This window comes from Mobula birostris, chromosome 10 (assembly GCF_030028105.1).
Source record: "Mobula birostris isolate sMobBir1 chromosome 10, sMobBir1.hap1, whole genome shotgun sequence".
NCBI classification, from domain to species: Eukaryota; Metazoa; Chordata; class Chondrichthyes; order Myliobatiformes; family Myliobatidae; genus Mobula; species Mobula birostris.
Window position 1 is genome coordinate 4,417,340 of NC_092379.1, and position 23,459 is coordinate 4,440,798.

Sequence of the window (23,459 nt, forward strand, 5' to 3'; positions counted from 1 at the left end):
TGATCTAAATGAATAAGAAAAGAGAGAAAAAATTGATTTATTTAGCTGATTCATGTACCACTTTAAGGCTAATTAAGGACATATGATCATGCTTAAGTCTAAACACCAGCCAATAAGTACATACACACATACATTAACTTCCCACAAGCAGCCTTCTGATTCAGAGAAATTTACTCAGTATCACACTTGAAGCCAGAATTCCAGGATAACACCCCTGCAATTCTTCATCAACACTGCAGTATGCAAAATCACAGCAGAATGCAGGGAGTTGTGGACACCGTCCATTGCGCAACCAGACTCCTCTCTCCTGATTCCATCAACGCTTCCCACTGCTTCGGTAAGGCAGCCAACACAATGAAGGAACACCTCCTGCCCCAGTTATTCTTTCTGCTCTGCCCTCCTTCAGGCAGAAGGTACAGATGCCTGAGAGGTCGAAGGGCATCTTTTGTTACCAGATTCTCATACGCTGACCGACAAACTCATGATCTCCCAATCTTATACACAAGAGGATTCTAGCAGACGCTGGAGATCCTGAGCAACACGCGCAAAATGCTGGAGGAACTCAGCCGGTCAGGCAGCTTCCATGGAGGGGAGTAAACAGCTGGCTCTTCATCAGGGCTGGAAAGGAAACAGTTTTCTCCAGCACGTTATGTATGTTGATCTCCTAATCTACCTTGTTGGAGCCCTTGTATGTTATCCGATGCCATACACTGCACTTCCTCTACATCTCTAACATTATATTCTGCATTGTTTTCTTCTGCTCGGTCTCCATGTACTTACGTGTAGCGTGATTTGCCTGGGTGCCGCACAGAACCAAAGCTTTCCTCTGTATCTCAGTACGCTCTCAGCGGTCACTTCTATTCACTACAATTCACCTATCAATCGGGTGGCAGCAACTCAATACAGAAAAGCACGCTGGCACAGTCAAGAGGTTCAGTTGTTGTCCAAGCCAAACATCAGAATGGGCGAAGAAATGTGACCTAAGCTATGGAATGGTTGCTGGTGCCAGATGGGGTCGTTTGAGTATCTCAGAGACTGCTGATCTCCTGAGATTTTCATGCACATTTGAAGCCAGAATTGACAAAGTATGCAGAATGTTTACCGAGGATGGTGTGAGAAACAAAAAGCATCCAGCAAGCAGCAGTGCTGTGGGCGAAAACGCCTTGTTAATGAGGGAGGTCAGAGGAGAATGGCCAGACCGGTTCAGGCTGACAGGAAGGCAACAGTAACTCAAATAACCAGGCGTTACAGCAGTGTTGTGCAGAGGAGCGTCTCTGAATGCACAACACTTTGAAGCTTGACATAGATAGTCTACAGCAGCAGAAGACCACGAACATACACTCAGTGGCCACTTTATTCGGTACAGGAGGTACGCACTGAGTGTGTGTGGCAATAATACAGAACCAAGCCAATAGCCGGAGGGAAGCAGAGGCCCCAGACAAACCGCAGCTCTGATAGTGCAGCACACGGTCTCTCCCTCTCTCTCTCTGGCAGCCAGTACCAGCGTTCAGCACCTTGGGCAAGATGTAGTGGGCATGTGGGGTGGACTCTGCAGCTCACATTACAATGTGTTTCTGCTCCTTCCTGTGTCGCAATGTTGTGCAATTCCGATCGGGGCGGCCTGCAGCTAGCAAACGACACTGCGCTCGATTGAACTGAACCGAATACGCCCGGGGCTCTTTTGACTTCGGTGTTTTACATTCTGTGTTTCTCACTCATTTTTTTTTTTGTTTTTGCGATTTGGGGTTTTTTTTTGCGCGTTTGGGGTTTGGTGCTCTTTCTTCTTTGAACGGGTTGGTTCCATGGTGTTTCTTTGTTTTGTGTCTGTCAGTGGAAGACAAATCTCGGGGCTGTATACTGCATGCATAATTTGATAATCAATATTCTTTGAATCACCTCAAGTACTGTAGTGGGAGATTTAACTCCGATTTTACCTCTTCTGACCTTCTGACGTTCGAGTACTGCCAACTAAGCCCTGACTGACAGATAGAACAAATCTAAACCATAACAAAGATAATGATCTGAGTGCCTGCTTCCTACGTTTATACCTGTTTGAGCCTGTTAAACGCTCCTATCAGTTTGCTTTCAACTGATATTTTCCCACAAACTGTTACTGCTCTTGGCTAAATCTACGTCAATAGTCAAGAAATGTCACCAGCCAAGTGCAGGAAGGTGAGAATTACGAACAGAACAGGTGCGAGGGAGGAAATTCAGCCCATTTGGTCCAAACCAGATCCAATCCATCCCAGTTAGTGACTGCCTGTGATGCCACAGGTGCTTTGGGCAGCAGAGAAGGGTGTCCATCTCTGCCCCAGGCCTGGTTCAGGGTCCTCACTTCACCCTCTACAGCACAGCGCCAGGTCGTCTTTGCTCTCCCGTGCTCCCCCCGCAATGAAGAGCTTCCTTGATAGTCATAGTCATACTTTATTGATCCCAGGGGAAATTGGTTTTTGTTACAGTTGCACCATAAATAATAAATAGTAATAGAACCATTAATAGTTAATAGTAATATGTAAATTATGCCAGGAAATAAGTCCAGGGCCAGCCTATTGGCTCAGGGCGTCTGACTCTCCAAGGGAGGAGTTGTAAAGTTTGATGGCCACAGGCAGGAATGACTTCCTATGACGCTCTGTGTTGCATCTCAGTGGAATGAGTCTCTGGCTGAATGTACTCCTGTGCCCACCCAGTACATTATGTAGTGGATGGGAGACATTGACCAAGATGGCATGCAACTTGGACAGCATCCTCTTTTCAGACACCACCGTCAGAGAGTCCAGTTCCATCCCCACAACATCACTGGCCTCACGAATGAGTTTGTTGATTCTGTTGGTGTCTGTTACCCTCAGCCAGCTGCCCCAGCACACAACAGCAAACATGATCGCACTGGCCACCACAGACTCGTAGAACATCCTCAGCATCGTCCGGCAGATGTTAAAGGACCTCAGTCTCCTCAGGGTGACAGAGTTGGCCCTCTGTTCTCATCACGTGCCCAACCCATCTCCCAACGCTTCCTCATGATGATTGTGGCCCATGTCCCCTTGGTGACACTGCAGGAGCAGGGCACGGCTGGAGATCTTCCCTGGCCAGGAAGTAGGGAGGATCTTCCAGAGGCTCATGGTGTGGAATGACTACAGCTCGGCAAAGTCGTTCTCGGCCACGCGCCCGAATCCTGGCCCATACGAGAGCATGGACGAAGCACGACTCTGGTACAACTTCACCTTGGTGCAGATGCAGTACGTTATATTCCCTGATAATTACCCCAGCCTTGAAAATTATTACCTCTCATCCCCACCCCCAGTGATACGGTTTCCTTCTCCCCTCCAGGCAGCCTTTCCAGAGCATGAATATCCTCCCTCTTAAAGTGTCCTTTTTCCCTTTTTGCACTTGATTCCAAAAATTTTGAGCCTGTGTCCCATCGGCTAATCCTTGGCCAGAGGGTGGTGAATCTGTGGACTCATTGCCACAGGCGGCTGTGGAGGCCAAGTCATTGGGTATATTTAAGGCAGAGGTTGATAGATTATTGGTTAGTCAGGGCATGAAGAGATACGGAGAGAAGGCAGGAGATTGGGGCTGAGACGGAAAATGGATCAGCCGTGATGAAATGGCGGAACAGACTCGATGGGCCAAATGGCCTGATTCTGCTCCTATATGCTATGGTCTTACGATCCAAAGCAGAGGTTCCCAACCAGGGCTCCACAGATCCTTTGCTAATGGCATTAAAATGGTTTTGAACCCCTGTGCTAAAGGGAACAGTGTCCCTCCTGTGATTATCTCCAAACCCGTCATGATCATCTGCACCTCTCTCACGCTCACTAGTTATCCTGAGGGAAGGCACCTGCATTCGAGTGGTCTCCCTCTCCCTCAACGTTGTCGGAAGCTGTTATCGAAATTCTGCAATTTATGCATTGGACTGTGGACTGTAGTTCATATTGGTCTCTCCCAGCTTTATGTTTTTTTTATAATCTGTGTTTTCATCTTTCTTGTTGCTCTTAGGCACGAATTCTTAGGAACACATAATATATAACTAGTGTGCCTAAGACTTCTGCACAGTACTGTGGTAATTTTATGTATTGCGCTGTACTGCTGCAAAAAAAACAAATTTCATGACAGATGTGAGTGATGATAAACCTGATTCTGATGTGGGTCTCTATTGCGGACTGAGAGTGGGAAGGGGGCAGGGAGAGGGGAATCATGGTTGGGAAAGGGGAAGGGAGAGGGGAGGGAGCGGGAAGCACCAGAGAGACATTCTGTAATCATCAATAAACCAATTGTTTGGAATCAAATGACCTTGCCTGGTATCTCAGGGCTGGGTGTGTCCACACCCGAGACAACCCCCATCCCCAACTCCAAGCGCCCTGGCTCTCCTTCTCTGCCACCTGCCCCTCACCCCTCCATCCTCCCTCGTCATTCTCAACATCCTTTACTCCCGCCAGATTTACAAACTCGCTCTCCGCTCCACGTTGACGAATACTGAACTGTGCAAAAGCCTTAGGCACCGAGCGATATGTGTCTAGGAGTTTTGCACAGTACTGGATAGGATGAGGTTATCAGCATGACCATAAACCTGCCCCTTTAACACTCTCTCACTTCAGCAAGAGATTCGTCAGCACATTGGCAGTGTGAAACCTCTGGCCCTACCAGCTTGTTTTTTGACTGATCACCAAGAGCTGACATCCTGATCGGGCATGGTCTAACTCATAAAACACTGGAGAGTGGGCACTGTGGGCGCATAGCGGTTAGCCTAATGCCATTGCTGCTTGGGGCACCACACAGTAGCTGTTTATAGGTGCCTAAGTCTTATGGTCATAGTCATACTTTACTGATCTCGGGGGAAATCGGTTTTTGTTACAGTTGCACCATAAATAATTAAATAGTAATAAAACCATAAATAGTTAAATAGTAATATGTAAATTATGCCAGGAAATAAGTCCAGGACCAGCCTATTGGCTCAGGGTGTCTGACCCTCCAAGGGAAGAGTTGTAAAGTTTGATGGCCACAGGCAGGAATGACTTCCTATGACGCTCTGTGCTGCATCTCGGTGGAATGAGTCTCTGGCTGAATGTACTCCTGTGCCCACCCAGTACATTATGTAGTGGATGGGAGACATTGACCAAGATGACATGCAACTTGGACAGCATCCTCTTTTCAGACACCACTGTGAGAGAGTCCAGTTCCATCCCCACAACATCACTGGCCTTACGAATGAGTTTGTTGATTCTGTTGGTGTCTGCTACCCTCAGCCTGCTGCCCCAGCACACAACAGCAAACATGATAGCACTGGCCACCACAGACTCATAGAACATCCACAGCATCGTCCGGCAGATGTTAAAGGACCTCAGTCTCCTCAGGAAATAGAGACGGCTCTGTCCCTTCTTGTAGACAGCCTCAGTGTTCTTTGACCAGTCCAGTTTATTGTCAATTCGTATCCCCAGGTATTTGTAATGTTGAGGCAGCTACATTAACAATATCTGAAAGGTTCTTGGGCAGGTGCACAGGTAGGAAAGGCTTTGATAGATATGGACAAATTGGACTAGCTTGGATGGGGTTCTGGGTCATCATGGTCCAAATGGGCTGAAGGGCCTGTTTCGGTCCTATAACTCTATGGCAGCTCTTTATGAGGTGCTTTAGGTGATGAAAAGGGGTTGTGGATATGTAAAAATAATTTCACGACCTCCAAAGTCGAGCCTTCAAGATCCCTCTAAAATTGTCAACATTGCTCTTAAGGCTCCAAATAGGAGGCCGTGCTTCGGCGCTATTTTGCCAAACGCCTGGATAGTTTTGATGTATGTTTTTCCATCACAGTTTGCTTGATCAGCCAACTTCTTTCAGCTGGGGTCACTGTGAGTTCACATCTCACCATCGTCATTATGAGCCGCCTCGTATGGTCTGGTGTTCATGGACTTTGACCACGAGCATGATTGCTCACGGCAAATTTTTCCACAGAAGTGGTTTGCCATTGCCTCCTTCTGGGCAGTGTCTTTACAACACGGGTGACCCCCAGCCATTATCAATACTCTTCAGAGATTGTCTGCCTGGTGTCAGTGGTCACATAACCAGGACTTGTGATCTGCACCGGCTGCTCGTACGACCATGCCCCCATGACTTCACATGACCCTGATGGGGGGGGGGCTAAACTGGCGCTACACCTTGCCCAAGGGTGACCTGAGTGAGATTTTTTGAGAAGCTGGAGAGCTACAGAAAAGAAGGAGGTGATGTGTGGTGGTTTTGTAGATGGCAATTTGGTGACTAGGTGACTGCTGGGCTGGGTGGGATTGGCAGTAATTTTTGCAGCTCCTTTCTTCACTCTGGCGATGTACAGGCCTTTTAGCATCAGTAGCTGACAGCCAGTGATCTTCTCCACTGAGCGGACTACCCTCTGCAACCTGGTCTTGGAGAGGGAGGCGAAGGCGGGAAATCGAACAGCAATAGAGATAGTCACAATTCTCTCAATGATGGCGGAGAAAAAAATTCATCAGGATACGCCCCGAGATGTTACATGGAAACATAGAAAATAGGTGCAGGAGTAGGCCATTCAGTCACGAAGGCCATGTTAAGTGTCCTAAGCTGGTTTCAGAAGAAGAGTCTCTGCTGGGGCTTTCCTAGTGATGAGTTGTAACCTGCTTGTCCCATTTCAAAGTAGATTTCCATCTGGGACAGTCTTATTTTCCTGCCTTTGGCCGTAGCCACCATAACCTGTCCCGTCCATATACCTGTCCGAGTGTGTTTTAAACGTTGAGGGAGTGCCTGCCGAGGTACTTCGTCGTGCAGCTCATTCCATGTTCTCGGAGTGAAGAAGTTGCCCCACAGGTCCGTTTTAAATCCCCCCTCTAACCTTTAGCGTACGCCTTCCACACCTTCAGAGGTGTTGACCTGAACGCACGCACCCTTTCACTGCCGACAGCCGGACGAGGACTGGTGTATTGTCTTCCCTCATTTCTCCTTCCCCCTCCCCCCACCCCCCAGGTCGACTGCCTATTCCCCACCATCGACGCTGCCCGACCTGCTGGGTTCCATCAACCTCTTGTGGGCGTTACTCTGGATTTGCAGTCTCTGCAGAAGCTCTTGTGGTCCACGGGGGAGTGGGAGTGATGGGGTGGGGAGGGGGCAGGCAGGAAAGTTTCAAGCACAGAAGTCAAGCAAACGCCAGTAATCTTACCCCATTTGAGCCCTGGCCCGATGAGATGCCGTATTAATGTACCCAGGAATCCTCTGTTGGCAAGAGAGGGAGAGGAAACTGAAAAAGCACAGCTGCCATGGCTGAAAAGTGCATCTAGGTTATTTACTTACTGGAATTAAACTTCCACCTCGCAATTTACCTCATTAACAGGTTTGGCTAGACAATCTGTAAGGCCCAATTTGGAGTATTGTGTACAGTTCTGGTCACCGAATTATAGGAAAGATGTCAATAAAATTGAGAGAGTACAGAGGAGGTTTACTACAATGTTGCCTGGGTTTCATCTCCTAAGTTACAGAGAAAGGTTGAACAAGTTGGGTCTTTATTCTTTGGAGCGTAGAAAGTTGAGGGGGGACTTGATAGAGGTATTTAAAATTATGAGGGGAATTGACAGAGTTGACGTGGATAGGCTTTTTCCATTGAGAGTGGGGGAGATTCAAACAAGAGGACATGAGTTGAGAGTTAAAGGGCAAAAGTTTAGGGGTAACATGAGGGGGAACTTCTTTACTCAGAGAGTGGTAGCTGTGCGGAACGAGCTTCCAGCAGAAGTGGTTGAGGCAGGTTCGATGTTGTCGTTTAAAGTTAAATTGGATAGACATAAGGACAGGAAAGGAATGGAGGGTTATGGGCTGAGTGCAGGTCAGTGGGACTAGGTGAGAGTAAGAGTTTGGCACGGACTATAAGGGCCAAGATGGCCTGTTTCCGTGCTGTAATTGTTATATGGTTATAAACTTATCAGTCACAACGAGTGTTTTATACAACAAGAAAAGGAACGGTTAACCCACAGGCAGGAGTGATTCAAACCATCAAATAAACAGGAGAAGCCTGGGACACTGGCTGACTGTAGTGAACTGGACAAGATGTACAGAAACCCATATGACCTTAAGGCATTCCTAATAATTCCCATTAAGGCCACTCGGCCCATCAAGTGCCCTCTGCCACTTCATTGTGGCTGATCACCCTCCCACTCCCACCTTTAGAATCCCGTGGACGTGATCTGATTTGTCCCTGAGCAATGTAGCATTTGGGTCTCTCAGAGTCCGTGGATGCAATAGTGAACTGGAATCTGGTCCTCCATCGCATCTACAGGATCTCCTGCCTACCTCTCGGGAATCTCCTGTCACTACCACTTTCCTCCTCTGCCTCCTTCCCTTCTGAGCCACAGCACCAGACGCAGTGCCAGAGACCCAGTCACTGCGGCTGCCCTCCCGCAGTGCCCGAAACAGTATACGTTCCCGAGGGGAACGGCCGCTGGGATAGTGTGCGCCAGCTCCCCATTTCCCTTCCCTCTCCTGACAGTCGCCCATTCTCCTGCCTCCTGCATCCTAGGGGTAACGACCTCCCTGCAGCTCCTGTCTATCACCTCCTCGGTCTCCGGCATAAGCCCAAGGTCACCCAGCTGCAGCTCCAGTTCCTTAACACGCTCTGTCTGAGGGGCAGCAGCTCGGCGCACCCGGTGCGAGTGATGAGGCTGGAGGACTTGCAGTGATGCAGCGCCTCTCGACCACGGCGACAGGGCAGGTGTGAGGCAGATATTTCCTCACGGGGGAACTAGCAGCATGGTTTCCAAATGGAACATTCAGTTTGTCAGAACCAGAATCTGAGTACATTTCCAAATCAAAATCCAAAATGGGTTCCGTTCGCGACATTTACTGCGCTCTTCGCTGCACTGAGGCCGAGGTTGTGGGCCTGCTCCAGCCTTCGTGCCAGCGGCCTCTGAGATGATTTGCCCGGCTATGTGATAAACTGAGCCTGAGGCTGCGGGCCTACTCTGGCTGCCCTGGGCTTTGTGTCTGTGGACTCACTTTCATTCTGAATGCTGTTGCTTTTATTGTTTGTTTGTGTGTGTGTGTGTGTGTGTGTGTGTGTGTGTGTGTGTGTGTGTGTGTGTGTCTGTCTGTCTGTCTGTCTGTCTGTCTGTGTGTCTGTGCAGATATCCCACCTCTCCCGGAAGTTCCGGGAGTCTCCCGCATATTAATAGTGGCTCCTTGATGCCCGCAAATTATATAAAATGTCCCAGATATCAATTTTTTTCAGAGTGAGCGAGAGAGCAAGAGAGAGAGAGTGAGAGCGAGAGAGCGACCATGAGAGAGCGTGCCATGGCAGAGTGTTCCAAAAAAAGAAAATATAAAAGGTACATCACCCCAGACTACACTAAAGTGTACCTCTGCCTAATAGGGGTCAAAATAATGACAGCGTTGCTCGCTGCACTGTTTGCAACAGTGACTTTTCTATTGCCCATGGTGGGTTAAGACAGTAAAAGTCATGTTGAGGTGAGTTTAACAGGTGTCATTCGTTCATTAGCATAGCTAACGTTTTTTAAACTAGCTGGCCAGCTGCTAAGGAGCTACTCTATTGCAGACATCCCACCTCTCCCGGAAGTTCCAGGAGTCTCCCGCAAATTGATGATGCTACCTCCCTGAAATGAGTTTTTGCAGGGTGGGATATCTGGTCTGTGTCTGTCTGTCTGTCTGCCTGTGTGTGTGTGTGTGTGTGTGTGTGTGTGTGTGTGTGTGTGTGTGTGTGTGTGTGTGTGTGTGTGTGTGTGTGTATGTGTGTGTGTGTGTGTGTTTTTTCTTTCTGCACATTGGGTGTTTGTTGGTCTTTTTTAAATGGGTTCGATTGAGTTTCTTTGTTCTGTGGCTGACTGTAAGGAGACAAATGTCAAGGTTCTACATAGCATACATATTTTGATCATAAATGTACTTTGAACTTTTGAGTACAGGATCTGGCTTATTGTCACTGACATGTCGTGAAATTTGTTGTTTAGCGGTGCAATGCACTAATAATCACTGTGGGGTAGAGCTCGTGGGTTCATGAACCATTCAGAAATCTGATCACAGAGAACAGAACAGCAGAGTACAGATCCTTTCGGCCCACAATGTACTTACCTCTCGATCAATCTAACACTTCCCTTCTGCTAAACCCTCCGTTTTTCCATGTGCCGATCTCAGAGTCCCTTAAATGTTCCCAATGTGTCTGCCTCTCCCACCGCCCTGGCAGTGCGTTCTGAAAAACTACCTCTTATACTTTCCTCCGATCACCTTGAAATGATGCCCTCTTGTAATAGGCATTGCCTCTCCGGGAAAAAGGTGTTGGCAGCCTCATCAATACATCTTGGACAACTTTAACAAAACTCCTCTCATCCTCCTTCGCTCCAGAGAGAAAAGCCCTGGTTACCTCAACCTGTCCTCATAAGACACGCTCTCTAATCCAGGCAGCATCCTGGTAGATCTCCTCTGCACCCTCTCTAAAGCTTCCACATCCTTCTAGAATGAGGTGACCAGACCTGACACAAGTGTGGCCTAGCCAGAGTTTTATAGAGCTGCAACGTGGCCTCATGGCTCTTGGACTCAATCCATTGACTAATGAAGACCAGCACACCCTATCAACTTGCCTGACAACTTTGGCGGAATCAAAGGCCACATCTGCAGTATTGCATACCGTTCTGGTCGTCCGGGATGCTGCCTGGTTCAGAGGGCATGAAAGGCTGGGTAACCTTGAGTTATTTTCTTCGGGGTGGCGGAGGGTGAGGGGAGATCCGATAGATTATGAGAGGCATAGACAGAATGGACAAGGATTACCTGTTTCCCAGGGTTGGAATGTCTAACACCAGAAGGCATGCGTTGAAGGTGAGAGGGGTAGGTTCAAGGGGGATGTGAGGGGTAAGTTTATTACTGAGAGAGAGGTGGATGTCTGGAATGTGCTGCCTGGTGTGGTGGTAGAGGCAAATATATTAGAGGCTTTTAAGAAACATCTGGATCGACACATGGATGTGAGGGAGATGGAGGGATATGGACATCGTGTAGGCAGGAGAGATTAGTATTTGGGTTCTTTTGATTTGCTTTTAGCTGGTTCAGCACAACACTGTGGGCCGAATGGCCCGTTCCTGTTCTATGTTCTGTGTTTTATGGACACGGACCCCACAATCACTCTGATCCTCCACGCTGCTTAGAATCCTGCCGCCAACCCTGGACTCTGCCTTCGAGTTAGACTTCCATACTGCATCATATCACACTTTTCTGACCCGGACTGTGGAAAAGTAAGGGTCCGATGACTGAAGAGGGAAGTTCTCTGCTCCTAGGCTGGTGAACTTGTGGAGTTCTCTGACTTTTTAGAGCTGTGGAGGTGGATGAATTCAAGGCTGAAGTAGCTCGGTGTTTTGTGCTCGACGTGTTACGGTGAGCAGCCCGAGGTCAACAGACACAAAACGGGGGAGGAACTCAGCAGGTCAGGCAGCATCTACGCAGGGGGTAAAGTTGACATTTTGGGCTGAGACCCTTCATCGGGATCAGAAAGGAAGGGAGCAGAAGCCGGAATAAGAAGGTGGGGGAAGGGAAGGAGGACACGCTGGCAGGTGACAGGTGAGACCGGGTGAGGGGGAAGGTTGGTGAAGCAGGTAAGGGGAAGATGTTGACCCCAAGGTCAATGCTTGACCCGACCAGGCACACGGAATGCTGGAGCTGATCAAAGGGTGCATCTTGTTTTTCACGTTCTCCACTAGGGACCAAAGCTGAGCCAGATCAGTCTGGGCAAAGGCCCAGCCAGAGAGAAAGGGACCCAAGCGGCATCTCAGAGAGCGAGACTGAGAACTGGCGAGGCTTATGGGCAGAAACCCAGAGCGCGGCCGCTGAAGACCACACACACTTGAGTTACTTAAACTCTGGGGCCACTGACAGGAGAGAGAGCGGGGTGGGGAAGGATCCTCGTGACCTCGGGGAGTGACACTCAGCGGAAGTTGCCGCTCCGGGAAACGCGGCCACTCAGAAATGCTGCTGGCCCGCGCACAGCAAGATCCGAAGGGCGGGGGGGTGCGCGATGGCCTGATTTTAGCTGTGGGTTCCAGGAGATTATATTTTTTTTAAATATAATACCAGGAAGCCAAGGCAAATTTCCCAAAAGAGACGTTTACCAGAGGAAGCCAGTAAGGAAAGCAATGCCGTCACCATAAAGGTCAAGAAGTGAAAAATGATTCTGGTTGCATTCCTTGTTTACTTTAATCTTCCACTGGAAGTTGCTTATTCATGACTCAACCGTCCACAACCTCTCAACTATTGTCTCTGTCATTACGATGCTCCACAGACAGCGGGTGAGTCAGATCGTTAATGATGTCATGTCCACTAATTGTATTTTGCACTTTGAGATAAGTTCTGACAGGACTTATGAAACTGCCAACTGGCACATAACATGTGTGACTTTGCATGAGAAAGCAAAGTGTTTCCAAGAAAAACCTTTGAGTTTTTTTGCAAGAGTGCTGTTTCATTTTCAGATCAGGCACAGGAGAGCAAGAAGAAAGTTTGACAAACGCAGGTACTTTCTGTTCTTAAAACTAAGCGGATAGTGCAAGGGATCCTAACCATTTTTATGCCACTGACACCTAACAGAGGTCGGGGAACCCCTGGGTTCGATCCTGATCTCCCTCTGTGGAGTCTGCAGGTTCTTCCTGTGCCCGCCTGGGTTGCCCCTCACCCCCCCTCCACCTCGGGGTGCTCCGATCCCCTCCCATCTCCCAAAGACGGGTGGGTTAGAAGGTTGATTGTCCACTGTCAATTGCCCCCAGTGTTGGAGGGTGGCAGGAAAATCGGAAAGGGGTTGCAAGAGAAAGAATTGGGACAGGTGTGAATGGGTGCTTGGTGGCTGATGGGCTGAAGGCCTGTTTTCATGATCAGAGTCCGAATCTGAAACAGCTTTATTATTATTTGGCGTATGTCACAAGATTAATTGTGTATCGTAGTACAATTTTAAACACTATAAGGTACAATAAGGAATATAAAAAGATTTTTTCAAAGAATGCAAAATAGTTCATGGTTTTATGGACCGTTCAGGAATCTGATGGCAGAGGGGAAGAAGTTGTTCCTAAAATATTAGTGTGTGTCTTCAGGCTCCTGTACCTCCACCCTGATGGTACTAATGAGAAGAGGGCATGTCCTGGGTGGTGAGCTTCCTTAATTACAGATGCTGTCTTCCTGAGGCATGGCCTTTTGAAGATGTCCTCGATAGTGGGGTGGCTGGTGCCCATGGTGCAGATGGCTGAGCTTACAACTCTCTGCAGCTTGTTCAGTCCAATGCATTGGCACCCACATACCAGATGCGACCAGTGAGAATGTTCCCCACGGTACATCTGTAAAAATTTGCTATGGACTTTGGTGACATGATTAATCACTCAAAAGAAGGGATTAATATTGATGGGGACTAAAGTGTACTCAATAGTTCAATAATGTCTGAATAATGTTGTAAATATATTGTTTGATTGAGCATTCTTTGTTTACGCAATTCTTTACGGGTTAGAGGTAAGAAGTATGTGAATGGCATGCGTTATAATGCCACCACATCATACGTTACTGTGCAAAAGTTTTAGATACTCAAATATATGCTGTAACTAGTGTGCCTAAGACTTCTGCACAGTACTGTAGTAATTTTATGTATTGCACTGTACTGCTGCCACAGAAAAAAACAAATTTCATGACATATGTGAGTGATGATAAACCTGATTCTGATCTGGGTCTATATTGTGGACTGAGAGTGGGAAGGGGACAGGGAGAGGAGAATCATGGTTGGGAAAAGGGGAAGGGAGAGGGGAGGGAGTGGGAAGCACCAGAGAGACATTCTGTAATGATCAATAAACCAATTGTTTGGAATCAAATGAGGTTTTCTGGTGTCTCAGAGCTGGGTGTGTCACAACCCATACCAACCCCCCCCCACAACCCGACACTCCTTCTCTGCCACCTGTCCCACACCCCTCCCACGGCGCTCCACCCTCGCCGTTCCCAATATCCTTTACAAACTCACTCTCTGCTCCGCATTGACAAATACAGTACCGTGCAGAAGTCTTAGGCACCCTAGCTATCTATGTGCCCCCGTGTTTTTTGTTTCAATTAGTTTCTGAATTTACAAAACATAACAGGTATCTCAGTCAGTATGAATGTGATGAGTTGAAGATCCCACTGTTGTTTTGTAAAGCTGTGTGACAACAAAATGCATGAAGTTAAAATACTGCTGGATTTTAATTGACATACATTATATGTCAATGATTTGGATGGTGGAATTGATGGCTTTGTTGCCAAGTTTGCAGACGATATGCAGATAGGTGGAGAGGCAGGTAGTTTTGAGGAAATAGAGAGGCTACAGAAAGACTCAGACAGATTAGGAGAATGGAAAAGAAGTGGTAGATGGAATACAGTGTCAGGAAGTGCATAGTCATGCACTTTGGCAGAGAAATAAAAGTGTGGTCTGTTTTCAAAATGGTGAGAAAATTTGAGATGCAAAGGGATTTGGGAGTCCTCATGCAGGATCCCCTAGGAGTTAATTTTCAGGTTTTGTCAGTGGTGAGAAAGGCAAACGCATTCATTTTGAGAGGTCTATTGTGAGCAGTTTTGGGCCCCTTATCTCAGAAAGGATGTACTGATATTAGAGCAAGTTAAAGCAGGTTTACGAAAATGATTCCAGGATTAAAAGGTTTGTCATATGAAGAACATTTGATGCCTCTGGGCCTGTGTTCTCTGGATTCAGAAGAATGAGGGGTGACCTCATTGAAACCTATCGAATGTTGCAATGCCTCTATAGAGTGGACGTGGAGAGGATGTTTCTTATGGTGGGAGAGTCTAAGACCAGAGGACACAGCCTCAGAATAGAAGGGCGTCATTTTAGAATGGAGATGAAGCCAGAGAGTGGTTATTCTGTGGAATGTGTTGCCACAGTAGCTGTGGTGCCAGGTCTTTAGCAGAGGTTGATAGGTTCTTAGTTAGTCAGGATCTCAAAGCTTACGGGAGAAGGCAGGGGAATGCAGTTGAGAGGGATAATGGATCAGCCATGATGAAATGGTGGAGCAGACTCGATGGGCCAAATGGCCTAATTCTGCTCCTATGTCTAATGGTCTAAATTATAACAATATGTGTGCATTGCAAAGTCATATTTCATATAAAAATGTTATCAACGTCTATCAGAGTAATAAGGAGACAGAGACAAAGTCAGTGGTGGTTTACTGAAAGTCACCTCCGGCACTTCCGTACAAAAATGAATGAAAGTCCTGATCCAGCAGGACTCCGGTTTCTTGCTAGCACGGAGTCCGCTAATGAAAATAAAAATAAATTTTCCTCCTCGGTCTTCAAGGGTAATTATGTTGTTTTTATTTATCGAGATACAGCGTGGAATAGGCCCTTCCGGGCCTTCGAGCCATGTCACCACGACAACCCCAGATTTAACCCGAGCCTAATCACAGGACAATTTACAGTAACCAATTAACCTACTGACCAGTATATCTTTGCACTGTGGGAGGAAACCCACGCGGTCACGGGGAGAACTTACAAACTCCTTACAGAGAGTGGCGGGAATTGAACCCGGGTCACTGGTACTGCAAAGCATTGTGCTAACTGTTATGTTACTTCTATTTAAACATTCCGTGGGTTAACAACAAAGTATCATATTGTGGAAGGATTATAGAACTTTTATTTACAGAAATAAACACATCTTCAGCCCGCCACGTGCTGATACGTTCTGGCAAACCCCGCGCATGCTCAGTGCTGTCCAATCAGGAACTGGGACATCATTGCGCGTGATATCACCACATCTTCCCTTCCTTAAAAAGAAAAAAATAAAGAAGAAGATTAATCAAAAAAAATACATAATTCAACAAGTCTCTGTCAGTCTGTCTGTGGATTTACTTGTTATTATTTACATTTTGTCTCGTCTGCATCCTTTAACTGAATCTCTGAAGAATCACATCTTCTTTTCCTTAAAAAGAAAAACAAATAACAACATTAACCAATAAACAAATCTATATCAGCTAACTGAAACCCTGAAGTTGGCTCTTCGCTGTCTATGCCATAACTCTTCTTGTACTTCTTCTTTTTCTTCTTTGCTGCTTTAAGCTTTTCCTCATGTATCTCAACTAAACTTTTTGGTAAACTCTCACACGCCTCCTGGTTAGAATCTGGAATTTCAGGTAAGCAGTTCACGCTACCCTCCTCAGCAATCTGCTTCCCTGCTTCTGTTTGGACTGTATCTTTCCTTATTCCTTCTACTCCCATTTGTAACGAAACGCGAATCTTCTTTTCTTCATCGAATTCATTTATTAACTGTGTAATCTCTTTTTTTATGCTGAGACATCATCATTTCAACAAAACTTCTCAATTCCGTTACTTGTGCTTTCACTTCTTGCTTACACTGTGCCCACTGTGAGCGACACAAAATTATTGTATACCTCCACTGCGTCGTTTCCGATTACGTGGAACAAAAGCACTGCTTTGACTTTGTCTGCTTTTCTACCAGCCCCAATGGCTGATAAATATATCTCAAATTGTTGCTTGAATATCCTCCAGTTCTCAGCTACGTTCCCAGTCAGCTGCAAGTTTTGTGGGGGTTGTAAACCTTCCATATTACCGATTACCATTCAAACTTTTTTCTTCTTTTTTCAGTTATCTCCGATTCTCCCATATTATTCTTCCAAAAGCACTTCTGACACCATGTTATGTTACTTCTATTTAAACGTTCCGTGGGTTAACAACAAAGAATCATATTGCGGAAGAATTATAGAACTTTTATTTACAGAAATAAACAAACACATCTTAACCCTGCCACATGCCGATACGTTCTGGAAACCCCGCGCATGCTCAGTGCTGTCCAATCAGGAACTGGCACATCATTGCGCGTGATATCACCACACTAACCGCTGTGCTACCGTGGCTGGTAAACAAAAGGTCAAGCCTCGTTAATGAGGAAGAGGAACCCCAGGGTGCTTCGGCAGCCTGGCAGTGAGGGCGACGCTGTCACGGCTCTGGGTGTCAGGGTTCAGAGTTCAATTCTGGCCATCTCCGTAAGGGGTCTCTGTACATCCTCCCTGTGGAATGCGCGGGTTTTCACCGGGTGCCCCAGTTTCCTCACTCAGTCCGAAGGCGTATTGAGAAGGTTCATTGCTCGTTGTAAATTGACCGGTGATTAGATTAGGGATAAACCGAGGGTGTCGGGTCGGGGGTCGCTGGGATGGCACAGCCCAAGAGGACTGGAAGGGCCTAACTCCATGCCAGACCTTCAAAAAAATAAATTATAACACAAACCGATGGGGTTTGGACTGGAGTGCCAATCAGGGAAACAAGTGTTCAAGATAGCAGCTCCTACGATGGGCTCCCAGGGTTGGTAGTGGAAACAGACATGATAGTGGAGTTTAAGAGACATTTGAAAAGACACAGGAACATGCAGGGTGTGGAAGGATATTGAAGCATTTGCAAGCAGATTGGTTTGCTTGAGGACAGCCGAGAGGATCATAGGGGTCTCCCTACCATACATCGGCGACATTTATCAGGAGCGCTGCATACGCAGGGCCCTTAGTATTATCAAGGGCCCCACCCATCCATCCAGCATCCTCTTTGACTTTCTACCCTCAGGCAGGAGAGTTCGATGCATAAAGACAAGAACGGTCAGGATGGGGAACAGCTTCTTCCCTCAGGCCATTGGCATCTGAAACTCCCTGCTGCATTGCATTCAAAGTGTCACTAGTTAATCTGTTCTGTACCAGACAATATTTAATTTATGCATTTTACTTTGTTTACTTTTGCATATTTCAACTGTAGATTTTATCCTTACTTTCATAAGTTACTGTGTGTTGTGTGTACTACTGTGCTTAACACCTGATCTGGAGAAACGTATACATGTATATAGTTAAGTAACAATAAACTTGATTTGCCATCAGGGTAGGCACAGATATTGTGACCCAAAGGGGCTGTTCATGCGCTGTATTGTTCTACGATCTCTGTGACACTAAAGAATTGCTAAGTGCTGATAAAGACATCTGGGGGGGCCAGCCTACATACCCTGGGATATAGACTATAAAAGCATTGAGCTACTGGTACAATATTAGTTGGACCACAGCTGAATACTGTGTCTGTACACCCAGTGAGCACTCCGTTAGGTATCTTCTGTATCTAATAAGGTGGCCACTGAGTGTGTGTCCATGGTCTTCTTCTGCTTCTATGTTCAACGTGTTGTGCCCTCAGAGATATTCCACTGCACACCACGGTTGCAACATGGTTATCTGAGTTACTGTCGCCTTCCTGTCAGCTTGAACCAGTCTGGCCATTCTCCTCTCTCAATAACAAGGCGTTTCGCCCACAGGACTGCTGCTCACTGGATGTTTGTTTGTTTTTCACTCCATTCTTTGTCAACTCTAGAGACCGTTGTGCGTGAAAATCCCAGGAGATCAGACAGTTTCTGAGATACTCAAGCCACCCCATCTAGCACCAACAATTTTCCACGGTCAAAGTCACTTCGATCCTATTTCTTCCCCATTCTAATGTTTGGTCTGATGTTTGGTTTGGGAGGGCAGGGTTGGAGATACATCTCTCCGCTAGCCTGCAGGCGAGGTGTAGCACCCGCTTAGCCCACCCCGATCAGGGTCGCGTGAAGCTATGGGGGCAGGTGGTGGACGGTTGTATGAGCAGCCGGTACAGATCACAAGTCCTGGTGATGTGACCACTGACGCCAGGCAGACAATCTCTGAAGAGTATTGATAATGGCTGGGCTCACCCGTCTTGTAAAGACACTGCCCAGAAGAAGGCGATGGCAAACCACTTCTGTAGAAAAATTTGCCAAGAACAATCATGGTGATGGAAAGACCACAGGGATGGAAGGTTGTGGTCCAGGCTTGGATCAATGAGACTAGGAAGAATACCAGTTTGGCGTGGGTGTGTAAGTATTGGTAGACAGAAGCTGAGAAGTGACAGTCAACATGGCTGGTGGAAATAGAAGAGATGGTTTTAACATTTAAAGGAATTTGCTTAAGTACATGGATGGGAGAGGCATAGAGGTCTACGCTCCAGGTGTGGGTCAATGGGACTAGGCTGAACAGCAGTCCAGCATGGACTAGAGAGGCCAAAGGGCCTGTTTTTGTGCTGTAGTACACTCTAACTGTGTTTATCCACCTTCCTCAGAGACGGAATTTCTATAATTTCCCTATTTCCTAATTCTTGTGATGGGTTACGCGGTCCTCAGAGTAAGAGGCACTCAGGACGTTCCATCCACTCCGAGGGAGGCCTGAGGATCTTGTAGCTGCAGGCACTACCAGTCTGGCTCAGCTCACTGCTAGCATGGGAAAGCCGACTCCCTGGGAACTGTGGAATCCGCATGCCCTGGGGCTCCGGGATAGCAAAATCGCAGTTTGATCTCTAGTCCAGCTGCAGACCTCAGGGGAGGGATGGGAATCTGTGGTTTGAATCGAGCCAGTAATTAATTCCTCATAATGACAAATTTGGGGCTTTCCATCCACAGAAGGAGCTGGAGTGAATGCAAAGAGCTCCCTTGGAGACTGAGAGATCTAATGTGCCAGGAAATATTTTTTGTCAGCAGTTATAGGCTATTCCAGGCCACCCACGTGACTAATTAACATACTAACCTGATGTCTCTGGACTTTGGGAGGAAACAGGGGCACCTGGAGGAAACCCACATGGTCACGGGGAGAACGTACAAACTCCTTACAGGCAGTGGTGGGAATTGAACCCAAGTCGCTGGTACTGTAAGGTGTTGTGCTGACCACTACACTACCGTGCCCCGCATAGGGAATCTTTTACAGAGTATGGTATAGAGATACATCCTTACAGAAGACACACACTCAGTGATTCAGGAAGAGCTCCTTCCCCTCTGCCATCCGATTCCCAAATGGACATTGAACCCATGAACACTACCTCACTACTTTACTTGTTTCTGTTTTTGTACTATTTAATAGGCAAATATATACTTAATGTAACTCACAGTTTTTTTCTCTATTATTACGCATTGCAATGCACCGCTGCCACAAAGTTAACAAATTCCACAACATATGCCGGTGATATTAAACCTGATTCAGGTTCTGATATCGTTGCTGATATTGTGACTGACTGAAACGGGGCCACACGGTAACTGGGAAATGTAAACGTCTTTATTCACTCAGTAAAGCTCCAGGAGAGACAGAATGTTCAGGAGAATCTCACTCTCCAGCCCCGATGTTTTAAATCTCTTCAACAAAACAAACCATTAATTACAGTCCTATGTTCTATTGGGTGTTGTGTAGGTAGGAGCAATTAGCCTTTGGAGGGTTTGATTTACTTTCTAGATGGCTCACCACAACCTTGTGGGCTGAAGGGCCTGTCCCTGTGCATAATCACCTGACTAACCTTAACACTTGGAACAGATTCAAATAAGTTTTCAGAATGACAGTTTAACATATCCCAAACAACAGAATTATTAAGGCATCCGTTAGTCTTGCAAGACCATGGATCTGCGCCTGGAAAGTCTTCACTCTGCAGGGCGCAGGCCTGGGCAAGGTTGTATGGAAGACCGGCAGTTGCCCATGTTGCAAATCTCCCCTCTCCACGACCCCGATGTTGTCCAAGGGAAGGGCATTAGGACCCATACAGCTTGGCACCGGTGTCGTCGCAGAGCAATGTGTGATTAAGTGCCTTGCTCAAGGACACAACACGCTGCCTCAGCCAAGGCTCGAACTCACGACCTTCGGGTCGCTAGTCCAATGCCTTAACCACTTGGCTACGTGCCCATACAAGCAACAAAAATCATTTCAATATTTAATAATGGTGTCCATTCCAAAAACATCTGAGAACAAACTACAATCCTTTTGTTCCAGTGCTGAGGGATAACTCCAGAATCAAATATTGTTGTGATGATTGTACGCTCTAGTATCGTTTTGCAACAATAAAGTAAAGTAACATCCAAAACTGGCGAACTTCTATAGAATTGTGGTGGAGAGTGCGTTGACTGGCTTCATTGTGGCCTGCTATAGAAACACCAATAATCTTGAATAGAAAATCCTACAAAAACTAGCAGATTCGGACCACTCCATCACGGGCAAAGCCCTCCCAGACTTTGAGCACATCGACATGAAACACTGTTGTAGGAAAGCAGCATCCGTCATCAGGGATCCCCACCACCCAGGCCAAGCTCCTTTCTCTCTGCTCCATCAGGTAGAAGGTACAGGAGCCTCAGGACCCACACCACCAGGTTCAAGAACAGTTACTACCCCTCAATCACCAGGCTCTTGAACCAAAGGGGATAACTACACTCACTTGCCCATCCATTGAGATGTTCCCACAACCAATTATCTCACTTTAAGGGCTTTTTATCTTGTTATTTCATGCTTTCATTATTTATTGCTATTTATTTATATTTATATTTGCACAGTTTGTTGTCTTCTGCACTCTGGTTGATCTTTCATTGATCCTGTTATAGTTACTATTCTATAGATTTACTGAGTATGCCCGCAGGAAAACGAATCTCAGGGTTGTATATGGTGACGTATATGTACTCTGATAATAAATTGTACTTTGACCTTTGAACCTTGAATATGCAGCTTCAAACTTCAAAGTGCATTTATTATCAAAGAATGTATAAATTATACAACCCTGATGTTTGTTTGCTTACAGGCAGTCGCAAAGCAAGGAACCCAAAGGAACTCAATTTTAAAAACCGCCCCCAGTGCCACGGAGAAAGAGAAAAAATACAAATTATGAAAACAGTGGAGGCAAACGACAGTATTCCGATCCAAATTGTGTCTTTGGTTCCAAATTCCAGGAGCAGTCCGGAGTAGGCCCAAAGCCTCGGTATTCAGTTCATCATATTAATGAGGCAAATTGCCGCAAAGTTCACAGGCACGAGGCGCAGCAGCCGAGGGCAGTCTCACAGCCTTAGCATCATGGGGAGGGACAGTCTATCTGGGCCAGCGTTTAAGTTGTCCAAACCGTGCACTAGACCGGGCCCTGCCAAGGCAAAGCACTTCAGGCCCAGATTTCGCTGCCGGAGAAGCCAAATTGGCTCGGCACCCAGAGTGATCAAACCTCGCCCAACTCTTGACACCCCGCCTTTCCAGTTTATCTGGATCGGTGTTTAGATTGCCGTACAGGGGATTGTACCTCACATTAGGACCCGGGCCTCACCACGGTGAATCACTCCGGGCCTTCAACCTGCTGCCCGGCAATCCCACTGCCCAGAGAAGCTGGTCTCCACCTCTCCAAATCGGCTTGGCACTTAGAGCGATCCAACCCCGTACCCAGGGCAGCTGGACGGGCATCAGAACTCCCCTGTCCCACCTCCTCCCCTCCCACTGTCCACTCCAACCAGCTCGGCTCCAACTCCAAGTGCATCAGCAGGGGCACATCCCGCAAATTCACTCACCTCTTCATTGTTTGCAGTGAAAGTTTGCCACAATTTACTTCAAAAGAAAGTTTTCAAACTTTTCAAACCACCAGTAAGATGTGACATGTCATTGGTAGTGACATCTTAAACCGGAAGATTAAGTGATATATATATATATAGCTAGGGTGCCTAAAATATCTGCACAGTGCTGTATTTGTCAATGTGGAGCAGACAGCGAGTTTGGAAATCTGGCGGGAACAAAGGGTGTTGGGAACGGTGAGGGTGGAGCGCCACGGGAGGGGTGCGGGACAGATGGCAGAGAAGGAGTGCCAGGAACAGGAGGTGGTGTGGGTGCAGACACACCCAGACCTGAGACACCAGGCAAGGTCATTTGATTCCAAACAATTGGTTTATTGATCATTACAGAATGTCTCTCTGGTGCTTCCCGCTCCCTCCCCTCTCCCTTCCCCTTTTCCCAACCATGATTCCCCTCTCCCTGTCCCCTTCCCACTCTCAATCCACAATAGAGACCCAGATCAGAATCAGGTTTATCACTCACATGTCATGAAATTTGTCTTTTTTTGTGGCAGCAGTACAGTGCAATACATAAAATTACTACAGTACTGTGCAAACGTCTTAAACATCTATACAGCTAGGGTGCCTAAGACTTTTGCACAGTACTGTAGTCATACAACACAGAAACAGGGCCTTCACCCCTTTGAGTCCATGCCAATCTATTATTCCAGCTCGACCCATTCCCTTCCCATCCCTACACAGTAATTGGACAAATTTCTCTGAAATGTTGAAATCGAACCTGCGTGCACCACTCCTGCTGGTAGCTTGTTCCACACTCCCCACGCTCTCCGAGCGAGGACGTTCCACGCTCCCCACGCTCTCCGAGCGAGGACGTTCCACGCTCTCGACGCTGTCCGAGCGAGGACGTTCCGCGCTCCCGACGCTCTCCAAGCGAGGATGTTCCATGCACTGGACGCTCTCCGAGCGAGGACGTTCCACGCTCCCCACGCTCTCCGAGCGAGGACGTTCCACGCTCTCGATGCTGTCCGAGCGAGGACGTTCCACGCTCTCCACGCTCTCCGAGCGAGGGCGTTCCACGCTCCCCACGCTCTCCGAGCGAGGACATTCCACGCACTGGACGCTATCCGAGCGAGGACGT

At 47.2% G+C, this 23,459-nt stretch overlaps 1 protein-coding gene across 3 annotated transcripts in view; it reads left to right on the forward strand.

Annotated features, from left to right (window-relative positions):
* Window positions 1-23,459, forward strand: part of LOC140203770 (G-protein coupled receptor 4-like) — a 119,862-nt gene that overhangs the window by 80,370 nt on the left and 16,033 nt on the right. Inside the window, exon 1 of one of the 3 annotated variants that reach the window (XM_072269832.1) lies at window positions 11,925-12,263. The exons of 1 other annotated variant lie outside the window; for it this stretch is intronic. The gene's annotated coding sequence lies outside the window, so the exon portion shown is untranslated. Of the gene's footprint in view, window positions 1-11,924; window positions 12,264-12,372; window positions 12,485-23,459 lie in introns of those variants that run through there. One more of the 3 variants, XM_072269833.1, reaches the window with a different exon arrangement.